The sequence below is a fragment of the Gossypium hirsutum genome, chromosome D12, assembly GCF_007990345.1.
Source record: "Gossypium hirsutum isolate 1008001.06 chromosome D12, Gossypium_hirsutum_v2.1, whole genome shotgun sequence".
Lineage (NCBI taxonomy): Eukaryota > Viridiplantae > Streptophyta > Magnoliopsida > Malvales > Malvaceae > Gossypium > Gossypium hirsutum.
In genome coordinates, this window is record NC_053448.1 from 1,543,834 (window position 1) to 1,558,725 (window position 14,892).

The window sequence follows — 14,892 nt, forward strand, 5'->3', positions numbered from 1 at the left end:
ATGAATTATATAATGTATGATGAAATATATATTTATTGTTGAAATGAAAATAGAATAAAAATGCGAAAACTGAATAAATGATCAAATTGAGCGGAACGCCGGATTTGAGTACTTCTGATCAAGTGACAAAGTGATAAGTGGTAACTTAGCTACACTTATCTGATCAAGTGACAAAGTGATAAGTGGTAGCTTTAGCTACACTTATCTGATCAAGTGACAAAGTGATAAGTGGTAGCTTTAGCTACACTTATCTGATCAAGTGACAAAGTGATAAGTGGTAGCCTAGCTACACTTATCTGATCAGGGACAAGTGATAAGTGATCATACGTAAGACCATAGTTATACTATGGCCAAGAGGAAGTGAAGTACTCAATTTTCCGTAACCGTTCCCTAATTTGATTAAGGATGGTAAGTGACAAATGGGCCCAAAAGAATTAAAGCAAATGGATAAGTGGTTGTGTATTTATAACAGGATGATGTTGTTATTTAAGCTAAAGTGATATTTTCATTGCAAAATTGAGAATTTCATAAATGTGTTATTGAATGGTATAATTGATAAACATTGAGATAAATGGTAAATACGTATTAGTGTTGAACTTAATGTCATTGAATTGTATGTGAATTAAATGGAAATTGCTAGTGATATGATTTAAATTGTGAGCATGAGAAATTGCGAATTGAATGAAATGGAAATGAAGCATTGAATTGCATGAGTATGTATCGGGTCTCGTAGGCCCTAATTATTATGATTATAATATTTTGAGGATATATTGTGAAAATTTATAGAAGCATGTTAATTATTTTGAAAGTTTTAATTTAGATGAAATTTTATAACTCGGTTTAATACGTTTACAAGTGTATGTGTTTTGGTAATGCCTCGTACCCTATTCCGGTGTTGGATACGGGTAATGGGTGTTACAAGGGGCCTATTCTATATTACGTCACGGCGTGGCGATCATGTCGTCATGACATAGCACATCGAGTGATTATGCCTTATTTTACTTCCTTTGCAATCTACTCCCAAGTTTTAGGTAATGAAATTGGAGTCCAAAAATGCTATAAAATGCTTTGAAATTTTGCATGATTGAGATTTAGATGGTTAATTTTGTGATACTACTTACAATTTCGTAAAATGGTTACTTCGTACAGTTTGATGTTTTTACGATTTGGTTCCTAAAACCTTTATTTTTTTTAAATTAATTGAGGATTACTAATCAGTTTAAAGTGATTCTTTCAATATTGTTTTTAACATAAGTCTAGATTTGAAATGTAATTCTAGAATTTTTATTTGAGTGATTCGTATGATGAATGCAAAATGATAGTTTTGCCATTTTTGAATAATTTTGTTAGATAAGCATGCTTTATAAGATTGGTATGATTATCTTTCACGGTTTGATTGCTAATTATGCGTGAAAATATTGCAATGTGAATGGTGGTTTATAGTGTGGTCACATAAATTATATTGAATATTGAATGATGAATTTGAATTTGAATCTGTATATAAGCATTATAGCATAGATAATAGCATGTGAAAGACCAGCGATACGATTGTTACTAGTCTTGAGGGCTCATACGGTTATAAAACGAATCAATTTATTCAAATATAAAATGAGAAAGTGAAATTGTTCATATGATATGCCTTAATTTATATGTAATTGAGATGACATTATAGATGAATTCAAATATTGATATATGATATAAAAGTAAGCATAAGAGAATTATATTAAAACCATGAGACAAGAAATGTAAACATGATTTATGTTATAGTTGAATTTCATATTAAGTGTACAAGTTTATTTTGGTTATAATGATTATTGTGTTGAATCAGGTTAGCACCACTAAGCCCAATTGCTTAACGTACGGTTTTGTTTGTTTCGTGCGCAAGTCTCGGACGAGAGCTTTAGTAGACTCAAGCTCAAGCATCCATTAATGTCTCCAAACTCAGCTTAAAAGACATCTCGATATTTTATATGTATATACGTGTTTTGAGTCTCATGGCATGTACCTAGGTTAGTTGGTATGCTCTTAAGTTAATATTTAGTACTTATGGCATTGTAACCTATAAAGTATGAAATGTTAAGTTTTATCATTTGAAATGTGATTATCTATGTTTGTTTATATAAGTCTGAATGTGTTAGCTGGTAGATTAAATCTTAATACTTTGGATACTATGGTTTAATGATATTTGATTGTGTTATGTTAAATTGGTGATTTTGCATTAGTGTAATATTGCGTTATGTTTTAGGTACAATTAGGTGAGGTTTGAATGTTTGAAAATGTGCATTTTAGGCCATTTGACCATTAAGTCTCGAGACAGTGAGAGCATGTCTCGAGACCGTCAGGAAAAAAACTTACCATATTATCCATTCAATTTGTTAATGTCTCAAGACATGTTAATTTGGTCTCGGACAAACTCATCTAGGTCTCAAGATTACTGGCCTATGTCTTGAACAAAGGCACATCAAAGCTAAATAACTTTTGCCCTGCTCCAGGTCTTAAGACAAGAGGTTCTTGTCTCAAGACATGAAAACATCGAAGCTAAAATTGGAAAACATAGGAGGTCTTTCTTGAGACCAAGTCTTGGTATTTGGTTTTCAAAGAAAATGATCTAAATCTAGTAGGATATACCAATGTTTACTAGGCTAGGAAAATAGATTATTGAAAGAGTAAGCCAGGTGCATGCTTTTATCTTGGCAACAATTTGGTTTCTTGGTATAGCAAAAAGCAAAAGTCTAATCCTCATCAATTTCTAAAAGTCAATTATATTGTTGCTAGAGGATGTTGTGCACAACTCTTTTGGATAAGAAATGTTGGAAGATTATGGTGTTAAAACAGATGTTACAACAATATTTTGTGGCAGCACCAGTGCTATAAATATCTTCAAAAGCCTAATGCTTTGTTCTCACAAAAAGCACATTAACAAAGACACCACTTCATTTGGGAGTTAGTGGAATCTAACAATGTGGTATTAGAATATGTTTCAATAGAAAGACAACTTTTTTATATTTTCAAGAGCTTTGATACGCACAAGTTCGAAAGTCTAAGAAGTGCTCTTAAGGTTTGTCAAGTTTAATAAGGCTTGGAAAAAGTAAGGGGGACTTTGATGTGAATAAAATAGTATCATTTTTTCTTCTAATCTTTCCTTAATTTTATTCAAATTTGTGTTCAATTTTGGGTTGGTATTTATTACATTATGCGATTCCTAAAAATCGGGGTATATTTCTAATTCTACAAATCTTTATATTCACTCGACTTTTGAAAAAAAAAACCTAATTTGTTTTTTAAAGGTTCTTTAAATTGTCTACTACCAATATTTTATTCTATTTGCTATAATAGTGAAACAAGAGGAGAACAATTGTTGTTCCAACCTAAGCTTCAACTTCCAATCCTTCTCCAACACCAAGTCCAAGACATTCATTTACACCTACACCTTTTAGCTCTAAACAATCTACTAGAATAGCTTAAACTTCTTTGAAAAAGATTGTCTTTTCAAGCAAAAATCTAATGGAGATTGATAAGTCTGATGATGAAAGGTCAATTTTCCTCCTATTATTGCAATTGATGAATCGAGGAATAAAGTTTATCTTGATCTTGATGAATGACTCAATCCCAAAGAGAGCATAAGAAACAAGATCCTAGTGCTCTCTCTAACTCATAAAAGACTAAAGTTTCCTTCATTTGGTTTTAATCCTCTTAACAAACCCGAGAAACACATTATTTATGAGTTTGAAAAACTTGGTAAATAACCAAATTTTGGGGAGAATACAATAATAGAATGAATATATGTCATCGAGAAAGATTTTAGCGCTCAAGAAATAGCATCTTAAGCTTTAGACTCCTTGAGAAAATCTAGAGTTGTTGATGCTCAAACAATTGATATAAAGGAGAAGATCAATAGTCTAGTTGAATCAAATCTTGAAGAGGAACAAATTAAAGAAACTGGTAATTAGAATGTTGAAACAATTTGAACAATATTATGAGTAACATTATAGGTGTTGTATCTATGTTGACAATTTTAACTTGGTACTTATATCTATGTTGACAATTTTAACTTGGTACTTATCTTGATTCATTTATGTTTTTTAGTAACAATAAAGATAGGCTTTTATGTTATAGGAAGCTAGATATTATAAAGTCCAAATTTTGTGGGGTTTATACTTTTTTATTATGAAAGATATAAGATTAAGATGATTGAGGGGATTGAGGCCATAATGCAATGGACAATTTAAGTCAACCAATCTCTATTTTCATAAGGATGATTTATCGTCATTTGAAGCTGCATTGAAGAATTTATTCAAAGAGCTTTTCATCCTCATCTTCAGCGCACATTGAGAGGGATTTATCATTTGTGCATTAAAGATTTAATCCTCTCCTGTGAAAGTTGATAAAAACCTTTAGTAGGAAAGGTTGAGTAAGAAATAATCCTCGAATTAGAGGTTGTATTATGAGTTGATAGTTCCTTCTTTGGACAAGATTCTATAATTGTAAATGGTTTATTGAATTGTGTAACCATTATTAGTGTTCATGTTCTTACATTCTTCACTTGCGATTGCTCTTGTTCAACATATTATTTTAACCGTCCAAATAATATCTTCTTTTCACACTTAACTAGACATTGGTTTATAGTTACATCCTACATGCATGTACGTCAAATATAGAGAAACCCTTTTACGAGGTGATGTTTCAAATAAAAATAACTTGATTTTAAAAATGGTAAGATATGTTTTAGGTCCATGTACTTTTCATACATTTGAAATTTAGTTCCTTTACTTCTATTTCAAGGAATTGGTCTTCCTACTTTTTGGAATTAAAAATGTAAGATTAATTATTAACAGTATTAAAATTCTTCTGTTAAATTCTTGTTCAGTACAATGTTGTTTTATGTTACATGATTACCGAGTAAGTTTTTTTTAATTTCCAGATGTCATACCGGTGAATTTAGCAATGTTACAAATTGAACTTCAATTTTGAAATTCGATAAAATGAGCTAAATTCTTAAAAATAAAAAATAGATTATATTTTAAATCTAGAAAGAGTAGTGAAACATTTTTTTTTGGATGAAAAATAGAACAAAGATACATCAAATCAAATGCTAATAAGCACTAAAAGTTTTGTCTTGTTGAAGAATCATAGACACAACATGAGGAGGCACTTTAAAAATCTGTAAGCTTGACTGTCACATTAAGCTGAACTTCAATCCTTCAGAATTCATAAATGAAAAATAAAGTAAAAATTAATTAGTTTTGTTTTGGTATGCTAGGTTTTTGTTTAGATTAGAATGAATTAAGAAGCAATAAGTTGAAAGTTCCTTCTCATATTTAATGCATTAATTATATGAGGCACTAAGGACAATTAGGGTTCATTAAAAAATAAAGTAATTTGATTAGTCATAAATTTTGACAAAGAGACATCAATGATTTTATTATTAACTCAATTAAAAACGTTTAGAATGATTTCCCTAAACCCCATTTTCAAATAAAATGGACATCTAACATGATATTAAATTCAAGAAAGAAGATCATATTTTCAGATATTTTAATTTTATATATAAATTATTATGTATTTTAGATTTTGTATTCACCTTGTATAATATCCGTTCCTTTAGTTAAATTGTATTTTATATAATTCGCTTCTTAAGCCATAAGGTTATACTTTATATTAACAAAATATTTTTCAGTTTTTAATTATATAACTTTAATGTATGATGGGCCTTAAAAGACTAAATTTAGAGGTCCAATACGGACTTTAAAGCCGAATTCTTGAATTAATTTATTTGGCTTATACCCATACATATTAGGTTAGTAACTTTCTTGTATTTCGATTTATATGTCTTGCTTAAGAATTATCTTTCTCTGGTAAGGTGCTGACACTGCCGAGAGAAAAAGGAAAGAATTGATGTCGAGACTGAGAGCACGGAGTAAAAAAATACAAATTATCTTCCTCTCAGCTCATTACGCAGAAGACCTCTCGGTAAATATTTTGCATAAATTATATTCTTTGTTTATTTGACTTGTTCATAGTTCTGTTTTGAATCCACGCAATAATTACAAAGCTTCACGGGTGGAAGATACCTGCGAGCTTATGAATTATTTTTATCTGGACAATTTATCCAATTGGAGCATTTTCAACTTGATGCTCATCAAAGCATGGAGTTATAGAAAGCTTCTACAGTTGCCGAGTTGTGTCAAGTGCTAGTTAAGACAAATAAGTCAAGTATTTATCCTCTTTTCGATAGAATTATTCGTCTTGTGCTAACTCTTCCTGTGTCTACTGCAACAATCGAACGAGCATCTTAGGAAATAAAATTGTGAAGACAAGGCTTCGCAACATAATGGAGGATGATTTCTTTCAAGTTACTTGGTGGCATACACCAAAAAAGAGATAGCTCGAGAATTTTCAACATATTCCAGCATTGATGAGTTCGATCTTATGAAAGAGCTGAGGGTGCAATTTAAGATGCTTAGTATTGAGAAATAAGACTAAGGTCAAGTTTTTTTAATTTAATTTTTTAGATTTATAATAATATTTATGAAATTTTTAGTATAATATTAGTTATTCTTTTTTACATATTAAAAGAAATATTTAATTTCTTTAAATTTAGAAGTTTCATCTCATAAAATAAAATCTTGAATCTTTCCCCGTTAAAAATTAAGCTTGAATTGAAAGTTGAAAGCATGAAAAGAAGAGATAATATAGCTTGAATTTTCATTCTTTCACTCAAATAATTTATTTCACGTAAACTAAATTTTATAATTCAATTTTAAAAATTATCAAAAAATTATTAAATTATTAAAATTTTCATTTAAGTTTTTCCGCAGTTATGTTTAACCTATTATTTTCTAGAAATATTAAACTAAACTTAAAGCATGTTACTAGGAAAATCTGAAACATACCAATTTAGGTTATGTAATCATTAAAGGATAAAAAAACACTTAAAACGCTTTTTTAAGATTAAATTTTGTACTATATAAATGTGAATTTAGTCTCTATTCTTTAATTTGATTAATTTTGGTCTTAGTATTTTTTGAAATGATAAATTTTAGTCTTTGTACTTTTTTAAAGTTGAAATTTTAGTCCCGATCCAAACTATGGGAGTTAAATATGTTCTGTTAAATTCAATTACTAGACATGTACTATGCATACAGTTGTAGATTTAGTTCGTGATCTCTAATTGGATCATTCTAAGTCCTTATACTTTTTAATTTTGAAATTTTTGTCCCGATGAACAAGAACTATCGTTAAGCCATTAATATGTGGAAATAAAAAGTTGACATGTTATTACACATATGTTAATATGTTTGCCACATCAAATTTGGAAATAAAAGAATCTAACTGAATGAATTTAACAACTATTGTTTGGCGGGGACTAAAGTTCTGAAATTTGAAAAATACAAAGACTAAAAAATGACTAAATTAAAGTATAAGGACTAAATCCATAACTTTCACAAAGTATAAAGATTAATAGCAGAATTAGTCTTTTTAAAAGCCTAGTGAAAAATACATAGCTAATATATATGGTGATAAAGAATTATTTAACTGCCACATTAGTCATCCATTAAAGATTTCACAAACTTTCGAATAGTTAATGATCATGTTGTAACTACTTAAAATTGAGTGACTAAAATGTAATCTTTCAAATAATTCATTGATCATTTGTAACATTTTAATATTAATCAAAGTTTGAATGAGGTTTAATTTATAGCACGGGAAGCTCCGTCGAATAAGTAATAATTTCGAAGCTATAGGCCTGTTTCGTATAGTAATTTGTTTGTATCATAGGGAAAAGGATGAGAGATGGTATAAGATCGCAGGGGCATGCCTACCAAGATGAATTTTATATTATAATAATATCAGGATTTCAAATTCAAAGTAAGAAATTTAAAGGAAATGAAGGCTGCCGCAGCCAGCAATATTGGCCGCTGCTGCAATTAAATTAAGCCTAATTCATGATGCACAAACAAACAAATATCTACCATCCAAGATGAGTAAGTGAAGGGAATCTCAATTCAGATCAATCAAGATGTTCATTAACATGTACACTCCTTTTCTATAAGAAGAAAAGAAAACAACTCAGAATAAGCTATTTATATATTTATATATATTTATATATATATCTTGGCTAATCATCAAGCCAACTCTATGATCAAAACTGTGACATATCTAAATGTTATATATTCTGAAACATATAATCTTAAATCATTGCATTATTATTGTACCTATACATGACTGGAATATGTTGCTCAGAACCCGTTGAACTTCGCCCGAGCTATGCTCACTCTGGACAAGATCTACCAACAGAAGAAAGACATTCGATATGTATTTTCTAAAGGAATCTCTTTCCAACCCACTCAATGCCCTCAATGCTGACACAAGTAATGGAGTTCTAGCTGCCAATTCTTCCTTCTTGGCTGAACTTAATGGAAGAGTCCAATGAGTCACCACTACCACCTTGTCCCCCGATTCTGTTGCACATTATGGTTCACAGTAGTACAGTTGAGGTATATTTGCATTATTTTTTCACACACTGCTACAAGCAGTAATTCTAGGTTCATCTCCTTGGAAATGGACAGATTCTTTTTGACTAAATATTGGAGGAAGTCGAGGTAATTTTGATAAGCCTCCTTCTCAAAGTGAATCATGGGAGGTTCTGAGAGCTCCAAGATTGAGCACGCTATCTGTATTTTCTTTTGCATTGTTGTCTCGGAGTTCAGTTGCAGAGCATGTGATGAAATGGAGGAAAATATCTCAACAATGATATTTATGTTGGCAGCTGACAAGAATTGTAGGTGTGTTCTGTACATATCAGTCACGACCTGAAATGATTAAGCCAAAACAAATACGATTATGTCATAAATATAGCATTGTAATGAATTATTATTAGCATGCAAGAATATAGTGTGTAAAGAACCTCTAAATGATAGCTGGACGGAAATATGACTCTCGTCCTCGAAACCACATAAGCCACATTTTGTAGATTATCATCCTCAAGATCATCATTGGTCAATCCATGATCAGAACTAGTTTCAGTATTAGAATAGGATTGAGAATTGTGTGGCACCTTGATGTCATCCATGGTTGTCAAAAGCTTCTTAAACCCTGGCAAAGTAGACATGGCTGCTTCTTTTAATGCTAGTAATTTCTTGCCATTCATCTTCTGAAAGTCTGCTTCCTAACTCTCCTGTCAAATGAGACAATGCTGCAACCCCAGTGCTTGCAGGACCTAGAACTTCTTAAGTATCTGTAATGCATACCAATTGAAGCGGCCTCAATACATCATAGAAATAATAAATCTACTAAACCTTAATGCACGCAAATTTCAGTCATGTATGCATCGCATGAGGAGATCTGCAGTGGAATCCTGCTCATTGTAGACCTTTCTTCTTTCACAACCCATCAAATATGGGAAACAACTCAAAACACCAAGCCAGAATGTCTGTGAGAAAAGATGACATGTCATTCAGGATGTGAAAAGCACTTCAACGAACTCTTCGAATAGCTAATCTCGAGTGAGATGTTAGTTTTGTAAACCTGAAACAACATAAAAAATTCTATAACTTCAACACCAACCCGCGCTTTTCTGCAATGTCAAAAAACTAGCAGTGATAGCATTAGTTGCCTTCAAAAGAACAATTGCAAAGCAGCTAAAAATTGCTTTTGCATTTAACTGGTCAATAGAGCCTAACCTAAATGGGAAGTGGTTATGACTAACACTGAAAATTAGAAATTGTCCAATGATTTAAACACAAAAATGCATCTTTGACATGGACTTAAACAAGAAGTGACAACATGCTAGTAATAAGAGAACAGTATCCTCCATCAACAGCCATGTGAACCTATATCACTTAGTTTTGATCCTAAGAATTCGATATACAAATAGCCTATCATTCCATCCATACTGCATAACGTAGTAACAATTTTTGAGGATTTGCAAGGAACTAAACTAGCCAATTACCTGTTAGCAGAGGGCCCCAATAAGAACCAGGATCATCAATATCCGTGAAACTTTGTACACCTGAATTATCCTTAATTACAGTTGAAACAGATGAACCATCATCAGAGCTCTTATCAGTGCAAACAAGTCCTCCCTCGGAAAGTTTAAAGGCACAGAACCGCAGAAATGCAATAGCATTAAGGCTAACATCACTGTTAAACCTGCTATTTGTGAACTTGATGAGGCATCTAACACAATCAGTAAATGTAGCAGCCTCTGTCTCAGTTATATAAGGAAAGTATTCTCGCACTATTTTTTCCATTGTCTCAAAAGCCAGCAAGACAACATTCTTATGCTCATCAGCAGCAGCAGCTGTGAACACCTGAGAGAACAGAATTGTGTGAAAAGAATATTGGAGCTGCATGACAATAGAAATGTTAGATGAGCCACTAGCATACCGAAAAAACACTTTTCCATCCTGATTTCACGTTTCTGACGCGGCTGAGGACCATCTGAGAAATACACCGAACTATTAATTCCCTTATTTCTGTAGAGTTGCTTTTCCACATAATAATCACAAATGGTCTCAAAAATTCATTCTGGAAATTGTAATTTGCGAGCTCCTCACGTTCTAAGAATTTCATAGCAAGTTGCCGCAATGAATCCATTACAAAAATTGCTACAGATAAATTCTCAGACAATCCAACCGAAACAAAGAAATCAGAGAGAACATTCCACATGCGACTCCAAACTAATCTGATGCGGTTCATATTGTAATGCCTGCAATAGCACATTGTAGAATAAGGGAGATATATGTGCAGGAGAAATCTAGAGCAACCTTATCTGTAAGGGTAAACACATGGTCTTAATGGAGCTAATATTATAGGAAATTTCTAAAAGAAAAAGGTAAGAATCTTACGCAATTTCAACTAGTTTTGTCAGGCTAAAAACACGGGGATCTGTTGGAGACTGCAACTCCGATATAGAAACCTTGCAAAGGGCTTTCACAAATGCCACTATTGCTTCACTGTTTAACCTTTGACTATGTGCGAACACATGATTCAACTCAAAACTTCCAATCTGCTCCAATAAATTCAAGTTTGCAATGAAGTGATTAATCTGCTCAGGAGATACCAACCCAGAATTATTGACTCCAACAGAGGCGCTATCATAAGAACCTCCTCGGACAACTGCCATTACAGCTAGATTCTGGAGGGTTCCTTTGTTCTTCAGAGATTGAAGACCAGCAGATTTTGCCATCTTTTCATCTGTTTCAGTGTTTGACACAGATAAAAAAGATGCATCAGTTGGGGCACCTTCTCCCAACAGTTGCAAATGCTCAATTCTGGACAGGCATGTCAATATATGCTCCCAGGCCTCCTGAAGATGGTTACCATCTTCAATGGCAATAGATTATTGCCTGTATCAAGTAAAATGTTTCAACAAGTGAGATATAAAAAGAACATTTCACAGAAAGAAAATTATATTATACGCAGGCAACAGGCTACAAAATTTAATGCATTAATTCTTTTTCACCTATTTTGCCGAACAAAAAGAAAAAAAGGAACTATCATCCATCCATCACAGTTTAGGCTAAATGGTTATTTTGCATGCATAGTCTCATAAGCGTGTATAACACAGCCCTCAAAAGGTTGCCTTTTTCAATCAATACCATGACTAACCCATGGCCACAACAGTTGCCTGCTTCAACTTATTGTTTATCAATGATAAAACTAATATCAGGCATATGACCGATAAATTTACTCATGGTTAATATTAACTGTACAAAAAAGTAATGCTTATGATTTCAAATAGCTAAAAATTATAACACATAAAGTCAAACAAAAACCACAAGAGCAATAAAAAACCGAACATCATTAGGCATCCTTGAACTTGATTTCAAAACTACTAGATTATCAATGCTCCATAAACAAGTTAATACCCAGAAAAAGGAACTAAAATGCATAAAAGACTAGTCCACACAAATGAACTTTATCATCTGTGGAGGAGTCCATAAGGGCAAACATTCAGATTGGCTGATACAGCAATTACAACTCTTCCTGTGATGTAGCATATGAGAATACCAGGGGTAAGATTCCATTTCTTTTTTATCATGTGCGAACAAATACTACTTACCTTTACAGCATCAACATTCTTTTGTTTCATATCTGCAGCGCAATGGAGAAAAGTGAACTTTGCCACAGATGTGACAAAAGCATCTCTCTGCGTCTGCATGCCCAATACTGCAGTTACATGCACAGCATGTCGAAAGCCCAGTAAGCAATGAGTGGTAGCAAGTCTATCATCACTTTGGTCAAGAGTGACACTAAATGCAGCCAGCATGGGTCCCCAGCAGACCTCCACCATAAACCTCAAGATTGATACATCTGAAACAACATGATAAACAGACCTGCAAGAGAGAATGAAAAAAGGCTCTATTAACAAATATTATGTAGGTCCTCTGGGATATTAGGATGATAAAAGAACAAAGATCTATTTAAAACAGAAGCAATCTGGCAAGAACATATATAGAGAAGCGTACAAGAACTTAATTCTCTTTGTTTAATTATGCAAGTTCACTTTGAAGTATTTATGTTAGCATCAACTCAGATCAAAAGACTTACTTTCCAAACATATACAAAAATATGTAAAAGAAATTATCTGGCACTCAGTAATGGTATGAAGGAAAATTATGATTCAAGACAACCAATATATAACCCAAACAAGAGCCATAATTCTAATTCCTTGCCCAACCAGTCATCTTCGACAGAGCAAAACATTTTAGATTAAAAAACTTACTCTGATTTTCCAGACTTTGCCTTAAACTGCTCTTGAATATGTCTTATAAGAAGACCATTTGCACCCAATGGCTTATCTTCAGCTTGCTTCCAACTAACCAGATTCAGTATACCGTCCAAACCCAATAACTTATTTAAGCTGTTTTCTTGCTTGCTTTGAGGAACAGAAGAATCAGCATTCATCTTAATTTCATTTTTCACAATCTGATCATAAAGAGCACCAAGATACTCCTCAGGTAAATCCTTGCCGTCATTTATTCCTCGGTTGTTTCGGATGAAATCAGACTTAGTCATCTGAATGTGGAAGCAACATATAACAATTGTGAGATTATCTATGTACAACTAAAACCCTAATCACAATTGTACAAGAAAATTTTCCATTATTGATAGGAAAATTAAAAGCACCTGAAAGGCTTACAAGCCCCAGAATAGATCAGAAAGGTCCCTCAAAAGACAAGTACATATTAAGAAAGCATGCAAAGCAAAAGTTCATAACTCAGCGATGTACTGAAGAAACAAAATAGGTTTGACAAACAAACCTTATCTTTGACCATGTTATTATGAGCATCAGTGTTGAGCATTATGACAGAGTATGCCAGTACATAGGCAGTATCTGCACTAGTAAATGAGTTCGGATTGCATTTACAATAGCGCTCAGCAAACTTTCCATGATGCGGTCAATTTTCTGTGCCTCGCCTGGCAACCTAAAGCCACGTAGGAAGAACCTAATTGCTTCACCAAAATCCATAGATTTGAAATTGAAAGAATCTACATAAGCATGCATGACTTTCAAAGCAAATTTTCCCTTTCACCCAAATAATCGCCGATCATGGTTTCATTCAGCCCAGTAGTGTTTTTCTTTAGAAAAGATGCCACTTCCTCTGGAGTGTTGCCAACCTTCCTGGTGTTTATAAGAAACTCGATGCCTTTGGATGGCTTCCTGTTAAACAATGAGACGCCTTTCTGCATATAACCCGGTAAAATAATCACTAAAACTAAGCTTGTGAAGAAGGAGAAAACTAGATTTAATTTATCTGCCTAAAAATACATAAAAGAATAGAATTCAATAAAAAATATGACAAATTAAATTATAAGGCAGCCCTCTCTGTGACAATTTGGGTACCAAACAAGTCTTCTGCTATTTGAGAAACTTAAAGCAATAACTAACCAGGAGTTCAATCTTGTAAGCTCGGCGTTGCTCAACTGTAGCAGCATCTGATATTCAGAATTCATTTCTGGATGCAACTCACAATCAGCAAGAGTTCCATCTTCAGCAGTTGAAGTTGAATGGCTCTCAGCTGAAGTGTCATTCTCAAAGCTCTTAGGTGAGTCAGAATGACCTATCTTCAGCTGTCCATCCATCCAAGCTCCCATTGACTTAATGATGCCAACTAAACACTTCACTGATTCATGCCGAAAAGTAACATCCTGAACTGCAGACAAAGTTGTGGTTGAACCAGATGGAGGCCCTAAAGCAGTTTTCAGAAGGCCATTGACAATCCTGCAAATATCTGATGGAATTATAAGAGTTTTAATACATTTTACTAAAGCACACATTAAGAAATGAAAGATAATGAGAAATTTAAAAAATATATAAACTAGGAAAGAAGCTAAAGAAATCTCTGAGAACATCACACATGACTGGTGCTCAAGTTAATTCCTGTGTTCTTTTTGGTCAATAACTAATTACTACATTGACCTGCTTTTTGCAATTTTTTGCAAAAGGTTTCAAATTATATACAATTTAACAAATGATTTTCATTAGACATTAATACATTTAACTAAAGTTTCATATAATAAATAAAAGATAATGAGAAATAAAATAATGTGAAACGAAGCTAAAGGAAGTTCTGAGAACAGTAAAATAACAGGTGCTTGAGTTAATTTTTATGTTGACCAGCCCTTCTTTCACAAAATTTGAGAAGCACGTACCAAATTCATACAGGATTTCACATATGATTAGATGGACACTTCTATATAAAACTTGACATAGTAATCAAACTAGAGACATTGTTATGAGCACTGATCCAATACTTTGTCCAAAGAAATATTAATAAAAAAATACCTTTCAAATATGTTTGGTGAAAATTCACATGATAGACAAACTTGTGGACATAGAACCAGCATTCATGTCAAAAATTAATGAGGAAAAAAAATACCTTT

General features: G+C 32.7%; 1 pseudogene; it reads right to left on the reverse strand.

Moving 5' to 3' along the window:
- Positions 1 to 7,982: 7,982 nt before the first annotated feature.
- The window catches only part of LOC121224471 (brefeldin A-inhibited guanine nucleotide-exchange protein 1-like), an 11,309-nt pseudogene continuing 4,399 nt past the window's right edge, over positions 7,983 to 14,892 (reverse strand).